This window comes from Chiloscyllium punctatum, chromosome 1, assembly GCF_047496795.1.
Source record: "Chiloscyllium punctatum isolate Juve2018m chromosome 1, sChiPun1.3, whole genome shotgun sequence".
Classification (NCBI taxonomy): Eukaryota; Metazoa; Chordata; class Chondrichthyes; order Orectolobiformes; family Hemiscylliidae; genus Chiloscyllium; species Chiloscyllium punctatum.
The window spans coordinates 65,478,526-65,505,033 of NC_092739.1; the positions used below are offsets into that span (position 1 = coordinate 65,478,526).

Genomic DNA, 26,508 nt, shown 5'->3' on the forward strand with positions numbered 1-26,508 from the left:
CTTTCTCCAATTAGATCTTGGAAAAAGATTAAAATCTGAACTCATCTACAACTCTGCTTTATATCTTTCAATGCCTAAAGTAAAGAAGAAAACCTAGTGATTAGTCTTGAAACTAACAACTAACTCAAGCTCCAAAAGGGGAAAGAATGGAAAAATGTTTCAGATTTCTGCTACTGCGAGATATGTATTTACTGGTTCCAAATTTTCAACCCTCACCTGCCTGCTTTAATTTGTTGATTCATACTTCTTGAATTGAATCCTCTCACCAGAGGAAATGGTTTCTCTTTACCTATTGCCATCAAATTCTTTTATAATTTTTAAAACCCTTTGTTAGATAATGTCTCTCTTTTCTATACTCAATGAAACACAATCAGCTTAATGTATAACCTGTCCTCATATTTAATAGTTAAAACTTAAGTCAGTCTGGACCGAACACCCCCACAAAAGGACAAAGTAATCTTCACGACGTTCGGTACCCAGATCAGAAATCTTTCTTTACTTATTCACAGTTTTCATCATATAGAAATATTCCAGTTGTCTTCCTTCATTTCAAAGTTAGCAATCTCACATTTCCTGATAATCACTGGAATGAAAGGCTTAATGTGAGGAACATTTGAGGATGCTGGGACTATACTTGATGGAGTTTAGAAGGAAGGATGAGGGGCAGATCTGATGAAACTTTCAGAATACTGAATGGCCTGGACAGAGTGGACGTTGGGAAGATGTTTCCATTGGCAAGAGAAACAAAGACCTGAGGGCACAGTCTTAGAGTAAAGGGAAGACTTTTTAGAATGGAGATAAGGAGAGATTTCTTTAGCCAGAGAGTGGTGAATCTGTGGAATTTATTGCCAAAGGCGGCTGTCCAGGCCAGGTCATTGAGTATATTTAAAACAGAGATAGATAAGTTCTTGATTGCCAAAGGGATCCAAGGTTACAGGGAGAAAGTGGGAAAATAGGCTTTTCAACCCCATCAGCCATGATTGAATAGCAGAGCAGATGCGATGGGCTGAATGGCCTACTTTCCGCTTTCTATATCTTCCGGGCTTATATTTAATTCCAACTGACTCCATTTTAGACCAAATCGGTTTCTGTTCCGACTGCATTGCTTACTATTTTTACTCAATATTTTCAAACTTACTGTATTTTTTTAAAAGCAGGTGATATTTAAAATATCAAATAGGTTTGATTGACAAAGTTATTGGCTACATTGCCAATGATATTGTAGGCAGTTTTTTTTCATCTTTGGAAAATGTTAAAAAGAGGCTTGTCTGAAAATTTTAGAGGAGAAACAGGTCCAGAATACATTTTAACAGCAGTTACTAACAGTTTGTCAGTCTACCAAAACAAAACCAAGCAAACTACAGTTGCTGGGCATGAAGCAAAATGGAGGACAGAATTCCTGACCTGAAGTTGATGACTTTGGTGTTAATACAAGAAGACTCTAAATTCCCTAGAAGGAAAATTAATTATTGTTCCTCCAGCTTGTATTGGTTTCACTGGAAGACTGCAGCAAGATTAGGACAGTAATACGAGCATGAGACCAAGATATTGTCCAGCTCACGTGCATAGAATGAGCAGGGGCGCTACACAAAATGGTCAGCCAGCTTGTGTTTTGTCTCCCCAGTGTTGAGGTAATCACATTAAGAGTACAAATACATTTGACTAGATTGAAAGAAATAAAAGTAATTCATTGATTCACCTGGAAGAGGTGTTCCTTGCCATGGAGTGTGAAGGGGCAAAGAGGGCAAGCATTACACCTCCTTTATGGGAATGGGAATGTGCAATGGAAGGAGGATCAGGTTCTGGGGCACCTTAATTGACCAGGTCGTCATGAATAGAGAATGGCCTCTCTGAAATGCTGACTGGAGTGGAGAGGATATGTTTAGTGATGACATCATGCTGGAGCTGGCAGAAATGATGGAGCATGATCCTTTGAAATTAGAGTTGAGAGTGTAGTGCTGGAAAAGCACAGCAGGTCAGGCGGCATCCAAAGAACAGGAAGATTGACGTTTTGGGCAAAAGCCCCTCATTAGGGCATTTCTCCCTGTAACCACACTCTCGACTCATGTCCAGCATCTGCAGTTGTCACTTTGACCTTTGAAATTGGAGTCTAGTGGAGTGGGAACTGAGGATAAATGTAATACTAATCACAGTTTTGTGAGAAAAGAATAAAGGCAGGAGTGAGGGAATTAGGTCAGAAATTGTTGAGGACTCTGTCCACCACAATGAGAGGAAATTCCAAATTTGAAAAAAGGAAAACATGTCAGAAGCACTACTATAAAAGGTAATATCAGAACAAATGTGATGGACATAGAGAAATGGGAAGAATGGAATTGCATTCTTATGGAAACATAGAGTATGAGGAAGTGCAGTTGAGGTGGCTATAGGAATTGATAAGTTTTTAGTGAATATTAATACACAGCCCATCACTGCAATTAAAGACAGAAAATTCAAGAAAGGGAAGAAATGCAGATGAGCCAGGTGAAGGTGAGAGAAGGGTAGAAGTTGATTAATCTATCCGGCTCCAGAGGAGAGTAGGTGGTGACGTTGATGTAGTCATTGATGTACGAGAAGCAAGCTGCTGTCCTCAATGACAGAAAAGTTCCCACTTCCCATCAGCCATCTTCATCACATTGAGCAAGATCCAGTTCCCAGAGCTGAAAAGTTGTTGTGCAACATAATGGTGGTAATTATATCATTTAACTATTCAACAACATATTCATACAGCACTTTTAATATAACAAAATGTTTCAAGGAACCTTGGAGGATACTATGGGATAGAAGCTAAAAATTTAATCAAAGGAGTAGCTTTCAAGTAGTGCCATATAGGTAGAAAGCGAAGTAGGGAGAAGAAGTGTTACACAGAGGATATTCCAGGGGTCGGAGCTTAGGCAACTGATGACATGGACGCCAACAGCACAGCAACTTTAATTGGGAATGCATAAGAGGCCAGTATTAGAGAAATGCAGATATCTCCAATGTTACGTGGGGGTTGGAGGAGATTAGAGATAGAGAGGACCAAGACCACAGTGCGATTTGGAAGGCTGAGTAAGAATGTTCTAAGTCAAGATATTGTAAGTAAGGAACAAAGAAGCAGGAGCAAGATAATGCAACAACTGAAAACAATTTTACAGAACTACATCGGGTTCTGCAAAGTCAGATTGGCCCAGTTGATCTATCCTTTTGACATAAGCCATCACTGCCATGCATTGCTCAATGTAAGTTTATCGAGATAAAAAAATCAGTGCATTTCAAAATTGTTACATAACATGACAGACAACGAAATGAGACACAATGCCAAAACATTTGCATTTGCACTTTTTCCCTGTCTAAAGCTTTTATAGTCTGTATGCAAAGTTCAACAGCTAGGTTATTTGCTGTCAGTGTGCAAGCAGTCCCTAGGGATTGTTAACCAGGCTCTGTTCACAAGTCAATTTTCATGCAAGTCAGAACACAAGTAGGACAACATAAAACTGCTATTCCTAAGTATAGGAAATACTCGTATTTGTATTTAAAATCCACTGTCAGAGATCCTGTTCATAAATAAGATTGTTCGCAAATGGAGTTAAAAAACGCCAGGTTATAGTCCAACAGGTTTATTTGGAAGCACTAGCTTTCGGAGTGCTGGTCCTTCATCATGTGGTTGTGAAGATAAGATTGCAAGACACAGAATTTATTGCAAAAGTTTACAGTGTGACATAACTGAAATTATATTTTGAAAAAGACATGGATTGTTTATTAAGTCGCTCATCTTTTAGAATGACCATGTTGGTTTCAGTTCTTTCATATGTAAATCACAAAACCCTTTCTTAAAAGTTACATTCCCAAGTGAACTTTAACAATTGTTGTCACGTTGGCCGAGATAATATAATCCCTGTGTGGTGCTGTACCACGATGTTCAGACTGATTCTAAATCTAAAAAAATGGATTTAGAGAATCTTACATGGATTCATGCAGTTTTTGAGCAAAGTAAAATGTCATTCTATACAGACGTTCTCTGAAGCGCTCTGTGAGAAGAGGTCCGGCATCCCCAATGTAGAGGGGACCACATCAGGAGCAACAAATGTGTGAAAGCGTAGGTGAAACTTCGATGGATGCTATCTCCGGGACATCCGCACCATACCAAACATTTCAGTCCCCCCTCCCACTCTGCAGAGCACATGCAGGTCCTGGGCCTCCTACACTGCCACTCCCTCACCGCCCAATGCCTGGAGGAAGAATGCCTCACCTTCCCCCTCGGGACCCTTCAACCCCATGGTATCAATGTGGACTTAACCAGTTTCCTCATTTCCCCCCCCGTCCACCTTACCCCAGTTCCAACCTTCTAGCTCAACACCGTCCTCGTGACCTGTCCCACCTGTCAATCTTCCTTCCCACCTACCCACTCCACCCTCCTCTCTGACTTATCACCTTTACCCCCACCTCCATCCACCTATTGCACTCTGAGCTACCTTCTACTCAGCCCCATCCCTGCCATTTATCTCTCCACCCGAGAGGGTCTCATTCTCATTCCTGATGAAGGGCTTTTGCCCAAAACGTCAATTTTCCTGCTCCTTGGGTTTTGCCAGACGTGCTGAGCCTTTCCAGCACCACTCTAATCTTGACTCCAATCTCCAGCATCTGCAGTACCCACTCCTACCAACAAGAGATCAGAGCCTAGTCTATTTTCGTGCCTCTCCCTAGCACCCCCAACCATCTCCATCCCTTCCCTACAATACCCCTTTGGAAAGCTGCCGCTTGAAATGCCCTTTGCATCAGGAGGTGGTTCTCTCTTCCCAGAAAGCCATCTAATTTGCATCTGCAGCTATTTTTGGCTTTATCAACCTTCTTTAAAAAAAAAAGACATCGTGGAAGTACAAATTAAAAACATCCACGAGTACTTTGAGCTTCTGAATCAATGGCCATGACTGTCCAGATGTTGCTGCATATGGCTATGGATCATTTCAGTATCTTGAGGAATTGCTGAACATTGTGGAATCATCAAACATCTCCAGTTCTGACCCTATGATGGAGGGAAGGCCATTGATGAAGCAGCTGAAGGCGGTTGGGCCTACTAACCTTAGGAATACCTGCAGAGGTGCCATTGGGCTTAAATTATTAACCTCCAAACAGTAACATTCCTTTCCACAAACAATGTCAAATTACATGCGATCTTTTACAACAAAAGGAATTAGGCTTAGAGTGCTTTATCATGCAATAGTCTCGTAATTGCCCACTTTCCAATTCAACAGTTTTATTTTACCTGGTATGTTTATTAGTTGGCACGATAGATGCTCTCTCCTGTAAGTCAGAATGCTGAGGTTTCAAATCCTACTTCATGACTTCTATGCTCATGCTTCAGTGATGTACTTACCTTGGCACCAAAGATACTACTATTGTGACGAAGGTTATGTTATCTTATCTTTGCATTTACGAGCCCTCAAACAAAAACAGACATTCCGGGGTTCTGGTTCAGATGGGTTTTAGGGCCAATTTGTTTATTGTTTACAGACACTGCCTCAGGCAAAAAGGCTTTCAAGTTTTAAAAAAAAACTTGTAGAATGAAATGGGAGAGGCCAGTGCTCCCCAGCTCAGCCTTACTCTGGTTTGGTTTGGCTTTTAGCAGGCTGGCTGTTCAGAGCTGCTTGTCAGTGGTTAGCTAGGAATCAAAAAAAAAACAGCTACATGGAAGAAGGTGTTCCATGCTGAATCTCTCTGCCACCTCTCTCTCTCTCCTGTCAGACCCTATGTTTGATTTTTTTGCCAAGGGGTGTTTATGGGGATTGTAGTAGAAATTTGGAACAGCATCATTAAGTTGGGTAGTCTGTTGGGTTTTCGGATTAGTTAAGTTATTCTGTTCTCTTTTATTTGTGTTTCATTCAATATACTGTAAATAAAATTCTGTTTTACTTAAAACTGAAGGATTTTGACCAGCTGTATCACTCCTGGAATATCCACTGTACACCTGCTCAAAAACGTTAGGATCTGGGTTATCTTCTTGAAATGTTTTGAGGGGGTCTGGCCATAACACTATCTTTCAGGCAAGATGTTGAACAGATGCCCAGTCTGCCCTCTCAGATGGATGTAAAAGATCTCATGGTGCCATTTTACAAACAAAATAGGATAAGTTGTCAATGACATTTATCAAAAATAAAATCATTATCACATTACCATTATTGGGAGCTTGCTATGTGCAAATTAGCTGCCATATTTCCTCACATGACAACAACAACTATATTTCCAAGGGACCTCAGTTGTTGAAAACCACTTTGGGGCAACCAGTGATCGAAGGTCACACACTAATACAAATTTCTTTTCTATATCTATCTTGCTCCACATCATAAGAATCTCGAGACCATGCATTTTCAAAGAGCAATTTGCTATAATGTTGTTACAGCTTAAAATCGATTCATTAACAGCATTAAATAAATTTTATGGAATGCAAAGTCTCCCATGGAGGATCTATCTATCTATATATTGCCCTTGGTAACAGATGCTTACATCAAACTAGAATGGCTCACATCTGCCTATTTGTTTCTGGCATGTATTTGACACAGCTCACTCAGATGAAGAAGATAATTATCATAGATCACCAACATGCCATTTAAATGCATGTAAAGGTCTGGAGGAGTTCATATGCAAACCTTGTTTAAAGATTTGTAGCTCAGGTGCCGTAGTTGTGGGTATGTTGGCTGACCTGCAGATGTTTTAACCCGTCTAGGTGACATCTTCCATGCTTTGAGTGTCCTGTGAAGCGCTACTGTACTGTGTCTTCTAGAATTTATTTAGTTCTGTTCCTGCTGTTTCTGGTTGCCAGTTCCGGTTGTTCATTGTTGTGGTCAGTATATTGGGTTTAGGTCAATGTGTTTGTTGATGGAGTCTGTGGATGAGTGCCATGCTTCTAAGAATTCTCTGGCTGTTCTCAGTTTAGCTGGTCCTATTGTGATTGCATCGTCTCAGTCAAATTTGTGGTCTTTGCCATCTGTGCATATGGCTACTAAGGACAGCTGGCTGTGGCATTTAATGGCTAGTTGGTTTTCATGAATGGGGATTGCTAGTTGTCTGCCTGTTTGCCCTACATAGTGTTTCATGCAGTCTTTGCACGGAATCTTATAAACTACGTTTGTGTTGCACGTGATGACTATTGGGTCTTTTGGCCTGGTGAGTTGTCGTCTGAACGTGGCTGTCGGTTTATGAGCGGTCATGAATCGGAGTGCTGGGAGAAGTATGGCTGTCAATTCAGAGTTTTTTTTAACATAAGGTAGAGTGGCGGGTGTGTTAGGTCGTGACATGTTCCCGTTGCATTGTTTGTCTAGCAGGCATTTGTGGGTGAGGTTGTGGGGATATCCATTCTTGGCAAAGACTTTGTAGCTTTTGTGTTCTTCTTTTCACAGGTCGGGAGTGCTGAAGTATGTCCTTGGCTTTTTGAACAGGGTCCTGATACAGCTTCTCAGGTGTGTTTGGGTGGTTGTGTTCGTAGTTCAGGATCTGGTCCATGTGTGGCTTTTCTGTATGCTTTTGTTGTACCTTCACAGTTTTGTGTTCTTTCTACCATCATATCCAGGACCACAACTTCAACTGAGACAATGCAACAATAACAGGACAAGATAAACAGGGGACAGCCAGAGAATTTCTAGGAGCATGGCACTCATCCATGGAATCCATCAACAAGCACACTGACCTAGACCCAATATACTGACCATTACAACAAACAATTGGAATCAGCAGGAACGGAATCAAATAAATTCCTCAAGACTCAGTACAGCAGCGCTTCACAGGAGGTTCCAAAGCATTGAAGATGTAACATGGACAGGGAACAGGTTTCTATTTATGGCAGCTTAGGCATCAGCTAAAAAAAGACAAAAAGAGACTGAACTAATGGTCCCTATGCTTCAGCATTTACCTATTATATTGCTGATACCTGAGCAAATGCTTGTCACATACTCAATGACATTCATAAGCAGGTCAATTCACAATTGATATTTAAATCAGAAGATGCAAGTTAAAATAGACAAAACAATGTTAATTTACTTATGAACAGCCTATACCTGTATGTTTTTCATCTGTTTAATCTCATTTGTGCAATTAAGGTTTCAATTAATTTTAAAGAAAGTAATCAAACTTATCAAATAACAACTTTAACTTGGTATAAGATTTATACATTGATTTGGAGTTGTAATTTGTAGCTAGTCATTAATCTGCAAGAACAAGGCAAAATCTTTGCGAGATAATGACATTCTACACAGGTAATGGGCAGAAACAAGTTGGGCCTCAAATATAAATATATCACATTCATCTTCAGTAAGAGATAACATTTCCACATGGAAAACAAAAAAAAAGCAGAATATCGAAATGCTCCAGTTATTCATCATACATGGAACATGACTTGTATTTCCTATTGAAATTAGTATTCATGTAACAATATGAAAATCTCATTTCAAATATTGAACTACAATATAACAAATATAGTAATCTTAAAAAAAAAGACAACAAATCACAATCTTCCAAATAAGCAAGTAATATGATCCTTACAAGGTTTACCTTGTTTACAAAGGGAAGTGACTCAGCCATCTGCCATGTTGGGTGGTGTCACAATTAGTAGCAACTCAAGAGAGCATGCCTAAACCAAGCAATTCAGATTTCTAATAGGACTGAAGTTAAGCAATCGAATGGAAAAGTTAATTATGCCATTTTTAAAATCATACACAGAGCTTCCTTAAAATAGTAAATGATAAGCTAAACTCTCTTTTTTGTTGGCACTGAAATTCAATTGTATATTAACATTTATCATAGTTGATCAGTTGAATGTGCACCATGATACCTGACAGCACAATATAAACTTTATCTTGCAAATTTTAAAAGCAATTCCAACACCTGACGAGGTTAACTAAATGAAGCATTAACTTTGGGTAAGCAGTCTTTCACCCTTTCTACAGACCTACTTTGCCCTAACTCATCACTCTCAAAGTCTCGGAATTTGAAACTCAATTTCCTGCAGTTACATTTTTCATGCACTTGGCAACTCACATTGAGTTTGGCAGACAATCAAGTGCGAAACATCTCATCTCTACACAACTCCCTCATTTAGGTTTCAATTGATTTCAAGGTTGAAAGGAAATTTAAGTCACAAAAACTCAAATCACTGATATGATATAGAGTCAGAGTCATAGTCATACAGCATGACTGGATATTTGACATTTATTGTTACTCCACACATTCTTACTTCTTTAAAGTATGACACCAATATTACTTTGATCTGATTAATCCTTTGTTCAGGACTGAATACAAATCTTTCAATGCTGTATTTGATATTCGTGCTATTTAAAGAAGGAAATGCCAAATAAAAATCAACACAAATATAGAAGGCAAGATTACTGCATGACTGCATGAGCTAGAAATAATTTTAATCAGGAGCTCCTGAAAATCAAAAGGAACCAAAAAAATAAAATTATCTTGGCCCCTCTTATGATCATTCCCATGATATCCAAAGAAAGTCATGCTCAAGAAACAAGACAATAAATATGGTCCTAACAGTGTGCTGAGTTTTCACCAATACATAGGCGACAGTCTGTGCGAAGTTTGCACATTCTCCCAGTGTCTGAATGGGTTTGCTCCGGGTGCTCAGCTTTCTGCCCATTGTCCAAAAATGTGCAGGTTAGGTGAATTGATCATTCCAAAATGCCCACAATGTACAGGGATGTGTAGGGGAATTAGTCAGGGGAATGCACCTGGGTGGGTTACTCTTCAGAGGTTGGGTGTGGACTTGTTGGGACAAGTTGCATGTTTCTACAATGTAGGGATTCTATGAAATTTCTATAAAATAATCTACATTACATGAACAATTAACACTTGGGTGTGTGGCACTGAAATGATCAGATGACAGGTCAGTTTAGGAACTTGATGTTTCACTGCATATGACCAACTCAATAATGTCGTCCACCTCCAACACACTGCATCCACCTAGACACCCCGCGCTGGCCTATTACCTGCCCTGGACCTCTTCATTTTCAACTGCTGCCGGTTATTCCTGATGAAGGGCTTTTGCCCGAAACATCGATTTCGAAGCAACTTGGATGCTGCCTGAACTTTTGTGCTCTTCCAGCACCACTAATCCAGAATCTGGTTTACGGCATCTGCAGTCATTGTTTTTTTGGCCGCAACCTGTCTACCCCCTCCCCCACTCCAACCTCTCACCCTCACAACATGCAGCCCTCCAATCCCTCTGCTCCAATCCCAACCTGGGTTAGTGGTGCTGGAAGAGCACAGCAGTTCAGGCAGCATCCAACGAGCAGCGAAATCGACGTTTCAGGCAAAGGCCCTTCATCAGGAATAAAGGCAGTGAGCCTGAAGGGTGGAGAGATAAGCTAGAGGAGGGTGGGGGTGGGGAGAAAGTAGCATAGAGTACAATAGGTGAGTGGGGGAGGGGATGAAGGTGATAGGTCAGGGAGGAGAGGGTGGAGTGCATAGGTGGAAAAGGAGATAGGCAGGTAGAACAAGTCCGGACAAGTCATGGAGACAGTGACTGAGCTGGAAGTTTAGAACTAGGGTGAGGTGGGGAGGTGGGGGGGGGGGGGGGGGGGGAGGGAGGGGAAATGTGGAAACTGTTGAAGTCCACTTTGATGCCCTGGGGATGAAGTGTTCCGAGGCGGAAGATGAGGCGTTCTTCCTCCAGGCGTCTGGTGGTGAGGGAGCGGCGGTGAAGGAGGCCCAGGACCACCATGTCCTCAGCAGAGTGGGAGGGGGAGTTGAAATGTTGGGCCACAGGGCAGTGTGGTTGATTGGTGAGAGTGTGTCTCGGAGATGTTCCCTAAAGTGCTCTGCTAGGAGGCCCCAGTCTCCCCAGTGTACAGGAGACCGCATCGGGAGCTACGGATACAATAAATGATATTAGTGGACGTGCAGGTGAAACTTTGATGGATGTGGAAGGCTCCTTTAGGGCCTTGGATTCCTGCAGTCATTGTTTTTGTTGGGAATCCCGCACTGCCCGGTTCTACCTCCTTCCCAAGATCCACAAGCCTGACCACCCTGGCCGACCCATTGTCTCAGCATGCTCCTGCCCCACTGAACTCATCTCGACCTACCTCGACACTGTCCTATCCCCCCCTAGTCCAGGAACTCCCCACATATGTTCGAGACACCACCCACGCCCTCCACCTCCTCCAAGACTTCCGTTTCCCCGGCCCCCAACGCCTCATCTTCACCATGGATATCCAATCCCTCTACACCTCCAACCGCCATGACCTGGGCCTCCATGCCCTCCGTTTTTTCCTCTCCTGACGTCCCCAATAGTACCCTTCCACCGACACTCTCATTCGTTTGGCTGAACTGGTCCTCACCCTTAACAATTTCTCCTTTGAATCCTCCCACTTCCTCCAGACTAAAGGGTTGGCCATGGGCACACGTATGGGCCCCAGCTATGCCTGTCTCTTTGTTGGCTACGCAGAGCAGTTGATCTTCCGTAATTACTCTGGCACCACTCCCCACCTCTTCGTCCACTACATTGATGACTGCATTGGCACCACCTCGTGCTTCCGCGAGGAGGTTGAACAATTCAATCAACTTCACCAACATATTCCACCCGGACCTTAAATTTACCTGGACCATCTCTGACACCTCCCTCCCTTTCCTGGACCTCTCCATCTTATTAATGACGACTGATTGACACTGACAATTTTTACAAACCCACCGACTCCCACAGCTATCTAGATTACACCTCTTCCCACCCTACCTCTTGCAAAAATGCCATCCCGTATTCCCAATTCCTCCGCCTCCACCGCATCTGCTCCCAGGAGGACCACTTCCACCACAAAACACACCAGATGGCCTCCTTCTTTTGAGACAGCAATTTCCCTTCCCATATGGTTAAAGATGCCCTCCAACACATCTTGTCCACATCCTTCCAACCGTAACAAGGACAGAACGCCCCAGTGCTCACCTTCCACCCTACCACCCTTCACATAAACCAAATCATCTGCCGACATTTCCGCCACCTCCAAAGAGACCCGACCACCAGGGATATATTTCCCTCCCCACTCCTTTCCGCCTTCCGCAAAGACCGTTTCCTCCGTGACTACCTGGTCAGGTCCACGCCCCCCCCCTTCAACCCACCCTCCCATCCTGGCACTTTCCCCTGCCACCGCAGGAACTGTAAAACCTGCGTCCACACCTCCTCCCTCACCTCCATCCAAGGCCCTAAAGGAGCCTTCCACATCCAAAGTTTTACCTGCACATCCACCAATATCATTTATTGTATCCGTTGTTCCCGATGCGGTCTCCTCTACATTGGGGAGACTGGACGCCTCCTAGCAGAGCGCTTTAGGGAACATCTCAGAGACACTCGCACCAATCAACCACACCGCCACGTGGCCCAACATTTCAACTCCCCCTCCCACTCTGCCGAGGTCCTGGGCCTCCTTCACCACCGCTCCCTCACCACCAGACGCCTGGAGGAAGAACGCCTTATCTTCCACCTCGCAAAACCTCAACCCCAGGGCATCAATGTAGACTTCAACAGTTTCCTCATTTCCCCTTCCCCCACCTCACCCTAGTTCCAAACTTCCAGCTCAGCAGTGTCCCCATGACTTGTCCTACCTTCCAATCTTCTTTTCCACCTATCCACTCCACCCTCTCCTCCTTGACCTATCACCTTCATCCCCTCCCCCACTCACCCATTGTACTCTATGCTACTTTCTCCCCACCCCCACCCTCCTCTAGCTTATCTCTCCACGTTTCAGGCTCTCTGCCTTTATTCCTGAAAGGCTTTTGCCCGAAGCGTCGATTTTACTGCTCCTCGAATGCTGCCTGAACTGCTGTGCTTTTCCAGCACCACTAATCCAGAATCTGGTTTCCAGCACCTGCAGTCATTGTTTTTACCAACTCAATAACGTATCTACTCTAGCAGCAGTTTCATTTTTCTCCTTTAATGAATACTGAAGAGGACTCCGTAACACCTGATACAGCATGATTACACACTTAGACCACCTCAAAATTAACATTACTAAGCAGTCCAAGAAATAAATCTCCATAGTCAGTAAGTAGAAATCTGATTCATTTCCTTGTCCACTGTGTTTGTCCGAGAGTCATCCAGAAGTCTGTAGACCACCGATAGCAGGAAAATATTAACTGTAATCAGATTGTGCTTTATGAATCCTCATGCTATCTCAAAGCACTGTGCAGCTAACCCATTACTTAAAAGTCACAGAGATCTACAGCACAGCAAAATGTCTTTTGGATCATCCAGTCCCCACCCTCCCTCACTGATTGCAAGTGTTTCTTGTCAGATGTGGGATTTTAAAGAGAGTTTAAGGGTTACTGCGGATTATATCTGCCATAAATACTGTTGGGTGCTAATCTTATCAGATCAAGTGGATCGGTTGGAAAGACAGATAGAAGCGATGAGGAATTTGCAACAGCAACAGTATGTGATGGATAGCAGTTGTAGGAAGGGGGGAAAGTCTCAGATACACAGTCACATAGATAGGTTAACTCCAGGAAGAGTAAGAGAGATAAGCAACTACTGCAGGAGTCTTTTGTGGATATACCCATTTCAAACAAGAATGCTGTTTTGGAAAACATAGGGGGTGATGGATTCTCAGGGGAAAGTAGCACGAACAGCCAAGTTTCTGGTAATGAGACTGGCTCTAATGCAACGAGGGGTACGTCGGCATTCAAGAGATCAATTGTGTTAGGGGATTCCGTAGTCAGAGGTACAGACATACGTTTCTGTGGACAGGAGAGAAAGAGCAGAATGGTGTGTTGCTTCCCTGGTGCCAGGATCAAGGATGTCTCAGAGGGTACAGAATGTTCTCACGGGGGAAGAGGGGCCAGCAGGAGGTCATTGTCCACATGGGAACCAACAACATAGGAAGTGAAACGGTTGTAATCTCCCTTCAGAGTCTCAGAGTTAGGCAGAAATTTAAAATCGAGGTCCTCAAGGGTAGTAATATCTGGATTACTCCCAGTGCTATGAGCTCATGAGGGCAGGAATAGAAGGATAGAGCAGATGAATGCATGGCTGAGGAGCTGGTATATGGGAGAAGGATTCACATTTTTGGATCATTGGAATCTCTTTTGGGGTAGAAATGACCTGTAGAAGAAGGATGAATTGCACCTAAATTGGAAGGGGACTAATATAGATTTGCTCGGATTTAAACTAGTAAGGTGGGGGGTGTGGGGGGAAAAAGGGGGAGGGGGAGGGGACATAGTGAAGCAAGAGATCAATCTGAGGCAAGTACTGCTGAGAACAGAAGAGAGTCAAACAGTCAGGGCAGGCAGGGACAAGGTAGGACTAATAAATTGAACTGCATTTGTTTCAATGCAAGGGGCCTAAAAATGAAGGCAGAAGAACTCAGGGCATGGTTCAGAACATGGGACTGGGATATCATAGCAATTACGGAAACATGACTCAGGGATGGACAGGACTGGCAGCTTCACATTCCAGGAAGGGAGGCAAGAGAGGAGGGAGAGTGGCATTTTTGATAAGGAATAGCATTACAGCTGTGCTGAGGGAGGATATTCCCGAAAATACATCCAGGGAAGTTAATTGGGTGGAACTGAGAAATAAGAAAGGGATGATCACCTTATTGGGATTGTATAATAGATGCCCCAGTAGTCAGAGGGAAATTGAGAAACAAACTTGTTCAGGAGATCTCAGCTATCTGTAAGAATAATAGGGTAGTTATGGTAGGGGATTTTAACTTTCCAAACATTGACTGGGACTGCCATAGTGCTAAAGGTTTAGATGGAGAGGAATTTGTTAAGTGCGTACAAGGCAATTTTCTGATTCAGTACGTGGATGTACCTACTAGAGGAGGTGCAAAACTTGACCTACTCTTGGGAAATAAGGCAGGGCAGGTGACTGAGGTGTCAGTGGGAGAGCACTTTGGGGCCAGCGACCATAATTCTATTCGTTTTAAAATAGTGATGGAAAAGGAAAGACCAGCTCTAACAATTGAAGTTCTAAATTGGAGAAAGGCCAATTTTGAGAGTATTATTAGGCAAGAACTTTCGAAAGCTGATTGGACGCAGATATTCGCAGGTAAAGGGACGGCTGGAAAATGGGAAGCCATCAGAAATGAGATAACAAGAATCCAGAGAAAGTATATTCCTGTCAGGGTGAAAGGGAAGGCTGGTAGGTATGGGGAATGCTGGATGACTAAAGAAATTGAGGGTTTGGTTAAGAAAAAGAAGGAAGTATACGTCAGGTATAGACAGAATAGATCGAGTGAATCCTTAGAAGAGTATAAAGAAAGTACGTGTATACTTAAGAGGGAAATCAGGAGGACAAAACGGGGACATGAGATAGCGTTGGCAAATACAATCAAGAAGAATCCAAAGGGTTTTTACAAATATATTAAGGACAAAAGGGTAACTAGGGAGAGAATAGGGCCCCTCAAAGATCAGCAAGGCGGCCTTTGTGTGGAGCCACAGAAAATGGGGGAGATACTAAATGAATATTTTGCATCAGTATTTACTATGGAAAAGGTTATGGAAGATATAGACTGTAGGGAAATAGATAGTGACATCTTGAAAAATGTCCAGATTACAGAGGAAGTAGTGCTGGATGTCTTGAAACAGTTAAAGGTGGATAAATCACCAGGACCTGATCAGGTATACCTGAGAACTCTGCGTGAAGCTAGAGAAGTGATTGCTGGGCCTCTTGCTGAGATATTTGTATCATCAATAGTCACATGAGAGACGCCGGAAGACTGGAGTTGGGCAAACATGGTGCCGCTGTTCAAGAAGGGCGGTAAAGACAAGCCAGGGAACCATACACCAGTGAGCCTGACCTCGGTGGTGGGCAACTTGTCGGAGGGAATCCTGAGGGACAGGATGTACATGTATTTGCAAAGGCAAGGACTGATTCGGGATAGTCAACATGGCTTTGTGCGTGGGAAATCATGTCTCACAAACTTGACTGAGTTTTTTGAAGAAGTAACAAAGAAGATTGATGAGGGCAGAGCAGTAGATGTGATCTACATGGACTTCAGTAAGGCATTCGACAAGGTTCCCCATGGGAGACTGATTAGCAAGGTTAGATCTCATGGAATACATGGCGAACTAGCCATTTGGATACAGAACTGGCTCAAAGGTAGAAGACAGAGGGTGGTGGTGGTGGAGGGTTGTTTTTCAGACTGGAGGCCTGTGACCAGTGGAGTGCCACAAGGATCGGTGCTGGGTCGTCTACTTTTTGTAATTTACACAAATGATTTGGATATAAGCATAAGAGGTACAGTTAGTAAGTTTGCAGATGACACAAAAATTGGAGGTGTAGCGGACAGTGAAGAGGGTTACCTCATATTACAACAGAATCTGGATCAGATGCACCAATAGGCAGAGAAGTGGCAGATGGAGTTTAATTCAGATAAATGCAAGGTGCTGCATTTTGGGAAAGCAAATCTCAGCATGACTTATACACTTAATGGTAAGGTCCTAGGGCGTGTTGCTGAACAAAGAGACCTTGGAGTGCAGGTTCATAGCTCCTTGAAAAGTGGAGTCGCAGGTAGATAGGATAGTGAAGGCGGCGTTTGGTATGCTTTCCTTTATTGGTCAGAGTATTGACTACAGGAATTGCGGCTGTACAGGACATTGGTTAGGCCACTGTTGGAATATTGCGTGCAATTCTGGTCTCCTTCTTATCAGAAGGATGTTGTGAAACTTGAAAGGGTTCAGAAAAGATTTACAAGGGTGTTGCCAGGGTTGGAAGATCTGAGCTACAGGGAGTGGCAGGACAGGCTGGGGCTGTTTTCCCTCGAGTGTTGGAGGCTGAGGGGTGACCTTATAGAGGTTTACAAAATTATGAGGGGCATGGATAGGATAAATAGGCAAAGTCTTTTCCCTGGGGTCAGGGAGTCCAGAACTAGAGGGCATAGGTCTCTTTTATATCTAAACCTAAGGGGCAACTTTTTCACGCAGAGGGTGGTACATGTATGGAATGAGCTACCAGAAAAGTGGTGGAGGCTGGTCCAAATGCAACATTGAAGATGCATTTGGATGGGTATATGAATAGGAAAGGGTTTGGAGGGATATGGGCTGGGTGCTGGCAGGTGGGACTAGATTGGGTTGGGATATCTGGTCGGCATGGATGGGTTGGACCAAAGGATTGGTTTCCATGCTGTACATCTCTAGGACTCTAAGTTTGTGGATTCTGGATTAATTGGAGGCATGAACTGTTCAGTTCGTCTGAAGTTAATAAATCAAGTTTAAGCATTACTGTTGCCCTGATTTTTGTCAAAAGTTTCAGGCCTAACTTTATATTTAATGATTTTTTAAAAGCACATTGGTATCGTATTATGATTGAACAAGATAAATAACTACCAGTTTAGAAGGCTAGGACAGGTTTAAGGGAAACACCCATGGCTTAGCAAGATTTTTTAAAAAGAGTTATTTTGTGTTTTGAGTTGTCCTATGAATATGGCTGTATAAATCAGTACTCCTGAGAAGGGGTGCTATTGCAAAACTAGGTTACCTTGAAGTTAAAAGTTTGTGCTAAGTCTCAGACCTGAAGTGATGGACTAAAATCAGAAGAACTTACTTAAAGCTTGATACATTTAAGTTCAGGTGTATAAACTTCATCCTAGAGTTCAATCAGATGTTTCAGTCTATTAGTTAAAGTCACAAGTGACTTAAACCTATTAGAGACAGGGACCCTTGAGTGAGAACTGTATGAGTGGTGTTTTTGAGTACCACACAAAATGCACTTTTGAGTTCTGTACGAGGAGTGTGTTTCGATATTATTATATGTTAAATTTATAAACAAGTATTTAGGACCTGTGTGACCGCACTTTCACAGTGTTTAATTAATGTTTGTGTTACAAGTAGATAATTGCTTATATTATCTTCATTTCTTTTGAAAATAAACTGTTTTATTGTTAAAACAAAATCCACATCATTGTGTCTCAGTGAGAGATCACTTTATTAAAATCAAAACAAAACATGATCTATCAATGAATGATTCCTGATGAAGGGCTTTTGCCCGAAACATCGATTTCGCTGCTCGTTGGATGCTGCCTGAACTGCTGTGCTCTTCCAGCACCACTAATCCAGTATTTGCTTTCCAGCATCTGCAGTCATTGTTTTTACCTCTATCAATTAATGTGTCAATCTGGGATCTGATTTGTTCAGTAATAACATCAACTGGGATCATAACAAATGGAAAAGTTTTTTTTTAAAATGATCATTGTTAAAAACTTTCCATAAATTTTTAAAAACTCTACTAGTGGGCAATATAAATGTGAACAATCCAGACTTTTTACAGCTTTCGCAGCTGGAACTGCAAACACTTCAAACCTCAAGTTTGAGTAAATAAACATGTATAGAGACCAGACAGTCAGAGCTGTCAATCAAGGACTGAAGAATTGCAAGAGAATAATGACTGGGTATGGAAATACCATAATGTGGCAGGGGGTCAGGATGGTTTCTTGGGAAGCATACCCAGCGCTGCAGGAACATGAGGGGGCATATTTTGAACTGAAGTTTCAGAATGTTCCTTCATGCAGACTATGTATGATTCACAATATCTCTCTCTCTCCACAGAAGCTGACAGACTTGCTGAGTTTCTCCAGCAGTTTCTGTTTTTTGTCTTTAAAAAGTTGGCCCAATTCCATGAAAATTGCAAAGTGTAAGCCATGCGTATACTTACGTGAAGTTCATGACACAAACAAGCCCATGGTTTTAGAAGGCACTCCCCAAAATCAGAAAGCCCGGGAGTGAAGTTGTGAAAGCCTGTACCCACTCATCATTTTAAAGGGCCCTGAGACACAGAACACAGCAAACATCCAGGCCAAAAATGTGCAGTTTTAGTCAGAAACCCTGGAATATTTTGAATTATTGTTAATTAACAAACAGAAATTTATAAACACACAGTTAAGCAACATCCACACAGCTTTAACGGACCTGGGAAGGTCAGCATTATGACTATTGAGAATTGGATACCAGAGATGGCAGTGAATATAGGTTATTCTGAATTTTGTTGTTAGCGGCTACAGATAATCATTTGCCATTTACTACACTTAAAAGATGCTGTACAATTTCCATGGGATTTTCAGCAGTGACTTGGTGTCATTGAGCCTTTGATCTAGCCCGCATCTTTTGTTTCTGCAGTGTGCATGATCTGAATAAGCAACACTGGCTCTTAATTTCAGGAAACAAATTCCTCACAGTGCCAGGGACCCGGGTCCGATTCCAGCCTCGGGTAACGATGTGTGGAGTTTGCACATAATCTCCATGTCTGCATGGATTTCCTCTGGATACTCTGGTTTCCTCCCACGATACACTGATGTGCAGGTTAGGTGAATTGGCCGTGCTAAATTGCCCAGTGTTCAGGGATGTGTGGTTTAGGTTTATTTAGTCAGGGATAAACGTATAGTAAGGGAATTGGTCTGGGTGGGTTACTCTGCGGAAGGTCAGTGTGGACATATTGGGCCAAATAGCTTGTTTCCACATCATAGAGATTCTATGATACAATGATTTTAAAAATTGTTAATATTGAATGTATCACCAAAAAAAAAAGGGACAGTGAGTGAAGAAAAATAAACATTTCTCAGAAAGGGCATGTATTTCATTCTTTGAGGAATGTTCCAGCTTTGGCTCATTTGTAGCTGCACTCAATTTCTTTGATTGGATTCATAACCTGTAATGAGGTTCTTAATCTCAGCAGCTATGGCAACACATGCATAAGGTGGCTCTTTCAAGTCTTATTCTAGATACCTGACTTGAATGCAACACCAAAATACTGTATTTCAAATGACTTCTTAAACTGTGGCCCCAAATGGTGAACATAAGAGATTTATAGGCACTGTTCAAAGAAGCAAAAGTAAAATTCACCCCAATGTCATGGTCAACCATTATCCCTCAAATAGCATCACTAAGCACAGTATCTGATTACTACATCACTGATTTTTGTGGGTGCTTGCTTTGTACAAATTAGTTAATTCATATTTTCAAGAGTACAAGAATGATCATACTGTAAAAGCACTAAGCAACTGAAAATGACAGAGTTATCCTTAGGCCACAAACACTGCTATATAACATCTCAGTTTATAATCTTCCCCAATCTTCAATTTAAATCTAGTTTTTGTTACAATTGGTATGATTAGTTAGTTAAATCTAGTGTTTTGTTCAAAGGGAAAAGCTATTTGTCCATTACAAAACTAAAAAAATTTAAAGTAAAAATATACTATACACTGAAAAACATCATGGATTAGGCAGAGGGGACCAAATTTAGAAACATCTGACACATGAACGCTCACATTTACAAATACATCTCATACAGGGTGCAATTTTAAAGAGCTGAAAATGTGATGCTGGAAAAGCGCAGCAGGTCAGGCAGCATCCAAGGAACAGGAGAATCGACGTTTCGGGCATAAGCCCTTCTTCTGATCTCCAGCATCTGCAGTCCTCACTTTCTCCTCTGCAATTTTAAAGACCCAACATATGAACATTTCCTGTGTTTACGAACGGCTATTGTTCAGCATTGTGATCAGATTTGCATACAAATAGACTTGCAAACATATTGAAGAATAGAATGCTTTGCAACTCAGAATTGCCTATTTTTCCAGAAATTCAGGAAGTGCTATTTGGTTGGAAATTGGCTTCTGCTTTGTTGCCATGGAGAATTTGCCCATTAATGCTGTTTGACATTTAACTGACAGGTTTGTTTAAAGTTTAAGCCAACCAGATGGACTGATTAGTTTGGTCTGAGCATGGCACTAAGAAAAAGATAGTTAACATAGGCTGTCATTCATCTAGTTGAAACAATACTGCACGTGTATGTTATTTCTGCATGCAAAGAACAGGGTCCTGTGCAAACAGAAGTGCGTTTCATTGCAAGCCAGACTGATAATCCCAAAGTGGATTTTTGCACATTCAGAAATGTTCATCAAATGTTGTTCAATTGCAGAATCACTGTTGGACTCTGGAGTTACGCAAGCACAGGCTGGTTGTTCGAGTCATAACCTTACCGGGTGCGAACAGTTGAAGGCTCATTTCTTGGGACAGTTAATTTATATATAAACATGTTTATTAGCTGAATGGGATAATCCCATAGGATGATATTTAGCACATTTTGGAGCAGCCAGAATAACATGGTGAGCATCCATGCTATATCCCATGCAACGTACCATAGCAGTAGGAAATAGATTAGTTTCTTACTAATCATTGCACATTTTGAACCTCATATCAGGCTATCGGGAGCTTGAGTTGCAACCAGCATACCACCCACCCCACCAAGCAAGGTTCCCCAACTTATTACAATTCCAGGCACAATACTCAACATTGCTAAGGTCCCAGGAGACAGAATGATCTGATTGGTCCTAACACATTTACTTTTTAAAAGTAAGCCTTCCTTTATGGATCCTTTCTCCCAGACCAAGTTTACGTTTTAACCAGGCTTCAGTTAACAAGTGAGTTTATTAGTTACTAAATGTGAGAAGAAATAATAATAAAACACACATACACAGATTAGAAACAAAAGGTGAGTTAAAAAGGAAGATGAAAGCTAAAAAAAAAGATATATGGGTTCAGTAAGATGCACTTAATGGGATGCTGTGATTGGTTTCTTGGGTGATAGTGGTTGCACTGATTTTGGTCAGCAACTATTCATTTCAAGATGATTGGCTTTGGGTCTTTGTCCTGTTCAACTGCAGCTCTATTTGCTTCCTAGTTTCCAGAAAAAGAGTGTGAGTTTCTTTCTTTTCACAAGTAGAACATGGGTTTTCTCAGCTGTGGCCCACGAGCACACACCTTCAACCACTAGCACACAGACAGAAGCTGAACTGGCTTTTAAATTGTTCTTAAGCATTCTTTAAAAAAGGAGAAAATCCAACCTGTCTCTCTCCCAGACTGCTCCCTTTTCACCCTGTGTGTTCCAAGCAGATATTCACCGGATATTATAATTTGCTTTGCAGTGCAGTGCATTTCTTCCTTCTGAAGCCCTTTCATTGAAGCTTTTTTTCCAATCAGGTGTTACATTCCTAGGTCCCTCTTGAGGCAGAGGATAATTCACACTCTCCTTCCAGATGGTCATTGAATCACATGGCTGAGAATGTGAATTCTGAGCAATTTTAGCTATCTGCCCTGTAGTCATGATTAATAGTTCAATATAGATGATGTAGAGTCATGACACTTAACTTGCTTTTCATTCTTTTTTCCTCGCCATTACAATCACTGGTAAGTAGTAATGGGAAGAGACCACAGTAGTTACATGCAACAATAGCAAGCTTAAATGTTACAAGGCACAAAATATCACAGTGCACTGACAAATATCTTGAGATGGCTAAATCATACTTCATGCATTGAAATCACTGCATAGCTACATGTGCGCCACTTGAATCTAAGTGATTAGATTGATTAGATTACTTACAGCGTGGAAACAGGCCCTTCAGCCCAACAAGTCCACACTGACCCGCCGAAGCGCAACCCACCCAGACCCATTCCCTGACATTTACCCCTTCACCTAACACTACAGACAATTTAGCATGCACATTTTTGGATTGTGGGAGGAAACCCACGCAGACACGGGGAGAATGTGCAAACTCCACATAAAGTCGCCTGAGGCGGGAATTGAACCCAGGTATCTGGCGCTGTGAGGCAACAGTGCTAACCATTGTGCCACCGTGCCACCCACACGTTTAGGATTATACAGCAAGTATGGCACAGAAACAGTCCACTTGTTATAACTAGTCCATGCTCCACTTGAGCCTCATCCCATCGTTTTTTTATTTAAATCGTCATGACTATCTATTTTCCCATTGAATACACTATTTCCTTCCCAGTCGTGGTGGGTTTGATACCCTCGCTACCATCAGGCAAATAAATTTCTCCTGAATTCACTATTCGACATTTTGGTGGTAGTTATGCTCTCCCACACAAGAGGAATCATTCTGTGTTGACTCTATCAAACCTTCCATAAGTTTGAAGGTCACCTTGCAGCCATTTGTTCCACCACACAACACACTCCCATATCCAAGAGACGAAAGAACCCAAACCTATCAATCCATTTCTGATACATGCACCCATGCATTTCTGGTATCATCCTTGCTAAATCATCTTTGCAATCACAACTTCAAATGCATACTACCTGTGTTTTGAAGGAACACTTTCAGGATGTATTATTTAATTAAATCACAATACATTGTATGATGACATCAACTTTATTTTGTAAGAAACTTAAATAAGTTGGATGAATGGTAAAGGTGATTTAAAGGAGCAATAATGGCCTCTTCCGGTTCAAAAGACAGAGGAGTAGAATGAGGCCATTTGGCCCATCAAGTCTGCTCTGCCATTCAATCATAGCTGATATACTCGTCACCCCCACGTTCTTGCCTTCTCTCCCTTCAACCCATTACCAATTAAAAATCTGTCTAACTCCTCCTTAAATTTACTCAGGTATCTAACGTGCTTATTTGGTGATCTGCATATCAAATTAACAAAAGCAGGCTGTTCATTCCTCCAAAATCTGTTTACATTTGAGATTTCAAATTTTACAAGAAGTGGGATAAACTTCAAACTTACACACCAGTCTCTGGCTTACGACCGACCAAAATGGATAAAGCTCATTCAGGAAGAGCACCAAATACAATGAAGGGCTTTGTCAAGAATGTATAGAAGTGAAGTAAGCTGTTGAAGTAAATGCACATACATCGAAACAAACTACCTAACTGATCCTTCAAACACAATGTGACACGTATAGCAGAGTCTGGAGATTACAAATTAGAGTTATCAAACAACTCAGAACTCACCAAACCAAGGTGACATCAAATCACCTTTAATCCCAAAAGATTGCCTCCAAAGCATAAAATAAAGAAAAATCTAATGGTTTGGGCTGTTGAGCAGTTAATGAGTTTTAGACAGTAATGTTTTGAAGTATAGCTCTCAACCAGAATACTACATGCAAACTTTACACAGGATAGCTCAGAAGGTGCTAAGGCATGTGAAGCATTCATGTAGAGATGCCTAATTTGCACAAGACCACAGTTAGAAGACATTACAAATAATCAAAGAAACAACAGTTGAAAACAAAAATCAGATTTTCACAGACCACCAATGTTTTACCAGGAGACAGTGAGGACTGCAGATGTTGGAGATCAGAGTCATAACGTGTAGCGCTGGAAAAGCACAGCCAGTCAGGCAGCATCGAAAGAGCAAGAGAATCGACATTTCGAGCATAAGCTCTTCATCAAGAATTGGGGGGTTGCTCTAGGGGGATGGCTTATGAATGAGAGTGGGGTGGGGCTGAGGGTGGGAGGGAATAGCTAGGAAATGCAGTAGGTGGATGAAGGTGATAGGTCTGAGTGGAGGGTGGAGCAGATAGGTAGGAAGGAAGGAAGATGGACAGGTAGGACAGTTCAAGAGGGCGGTGCCGAGTCGGAGGGTTGGATTTGGGATAAGGTCGAGGGGGAGGGGAGATGAGGAAACTGGTGAAAATCGACATTGATTCCATATGGTTGGAGGGTCCCAAGGCGGAAGCGGAGGTGTTCTTCCTCCAGTTGTCAGGTGGCTAAGATTTTGCAGTGGAGAAGGCACAGGATTTGCATGTCTTTGGCAGAGTGGTAGGGGGAGTTTGAAGTGTTTTACCATAAAACTGAACATACAAGCAGCTGATGGTCATGAGTGGTTGTTTACATACCCTTTTCAGATAAACTTACTAACATAATGAACCCATATTCTCTCAATTAACCCAATTCTAGCATGGATCGAGTTGATAGCACCTCACTTTAGCATGCAGTTGTCATTAGATGAACTGATGCTAAAGATGAAGAGGTGTGCAATGAGAAAAGACCAATTATCATGCCTTGAGATCTTCAAGCCAAAAATACAAACATGTCATAACCATTTCTCTTCAAAAGACAGGGAGGCAATGGTCTCGTGATATTATTGCTGAACTGTTAATCCAGAGACCCAGGTAATGGTCTAGGGACCCAGGTTCGAACCCCACTACAGCAGATGGTATCATGTGAACTCAGTTAAATCTGGAAGAGTTTACTGATGACCGAGAATCCACTGTCGACCGTTGGAAACAATCCTCTGGACAATTAGCAATAGGCAATAAATGCTGGCTTGCCCAACAATGCCCTCATCCCGGGAATGAATTTTAAAAAAGGGAATGGATTTGTGATTCACGTAACTTTGTTTTTATTTCCATTGTGCAGTTTGATAAATTGCTAGTTATACAATGTTAACAATTTACCAACTATAATTAAAGCATGAAGCTTAAGTAAGCAACAGACAGAAAATGGAAGCTCATGAAAATAATTAGCATCTTGACTTAAAATCCTCCATCCTGGCTCCGTTTTAGCTTCTGACTATGCATTTGGTTTGTTACGTAAACATTCAGCAACATAATTACAAATGCTAACCATTTTGACCAGAAACTTAAGCATTAAAGCAGACAATAAAGTGCCTATAAAGACTGTGCTTTTTCATTTTTCTGTATTTTTGATCATGGACTGAAATAGGAAAAAGACATTTAGGAAACACTGTTACACCGCACTTTATACAATCAAGTAAGCTGACACTCATTGTTTACACAACTTCTTGTTCAATCAGTAGTGGAGATCGAGATCACACATGAGTTGAAACCAAAGGGCGTACATGAATGCAGCTTTGGCCAGCAACAAGTAGCTGATTAGTCTGTGGACAAGTGACCAATTACTGTATTGACAACAAAGGCTTTCAGCCCTGCAATAAGCATGTGATTGTAGGGTAGTTGACTAGGCTATGGCTGTAAATGAGTAGAGAGATGTCATCAGATCTCCAAAAAACTTACTCTCCTCTGCAGTGAAAAACATCCAAAGCAAGTTGCTATGCAAGCTGTGGCTTTTAACCAGTAAACCAGAGATTTTACAAGTGTGAACCAGCCACGAACTATCTCCTTCAAGCAAATGGCTAGAGGAGAAAGATCATCCAGCTGCATGTCTTGACAAGCTAAAAGGATAAGTACAGCAAACCCAATGTACAAGAACCATTAAATTGCCTGCCCAGTCTTTCACTCCATCCATAAAATCTTCTTTTTCTTTTTGTTGAGTATGTCTATGTCCATATATATGAGTAGGGGGGGGGGAAAAAGGAGGGGGTCTATAGGGGTCAGAATTTTATGGATCTGAAAGAAAGAACAAGATAAACTGGAGGAATTCTGTATGCTTTTTGAAACTTTAATTTGTGTGATTAGTCTGATTTCCAGTGCATGACCCTAGTGATGAATAACAGCGCACTGAGTTTTCTTCAATTACAGCCCACCTTGTAACTGTTGTTCTAACCACAATTAAATTTAAGGCAAAAGTTCAAAAGAGTCAGAGATGTACAGCATGGAAACAGACCCTTCGGTCCAACCTGTCCATGCCGACCAGATATCCCAACCCAATCTAGTCCCACCTGCCAGCACCCGGCCCATATCCCTCCAAACCCTTCCTATTCATATATCCATCCAAATGCCTCTTCAATGTTGTAATTGTACCAGCCTCCACCACTTCCTCTGGCAGCTCATTCCACACACGTACCACCCTCTGCGTGAAAACGTTGCCCCTTAGGTCC

General features: G+C 41.9%; 1 protein-coding gene across 6 annotated transcripts in view; it reads right to left on the reverse strand.

Moving 5' to 3' along the window:
- LOC140471282 (RELT-like protein 1) overlaps window positions 1–26,508 on the reverse strand; it is a 96,236-nt gene that overhangs the window by 43,093 nt on the left and 26,635 nt on the right. The window lies entirely within an intron of this gene.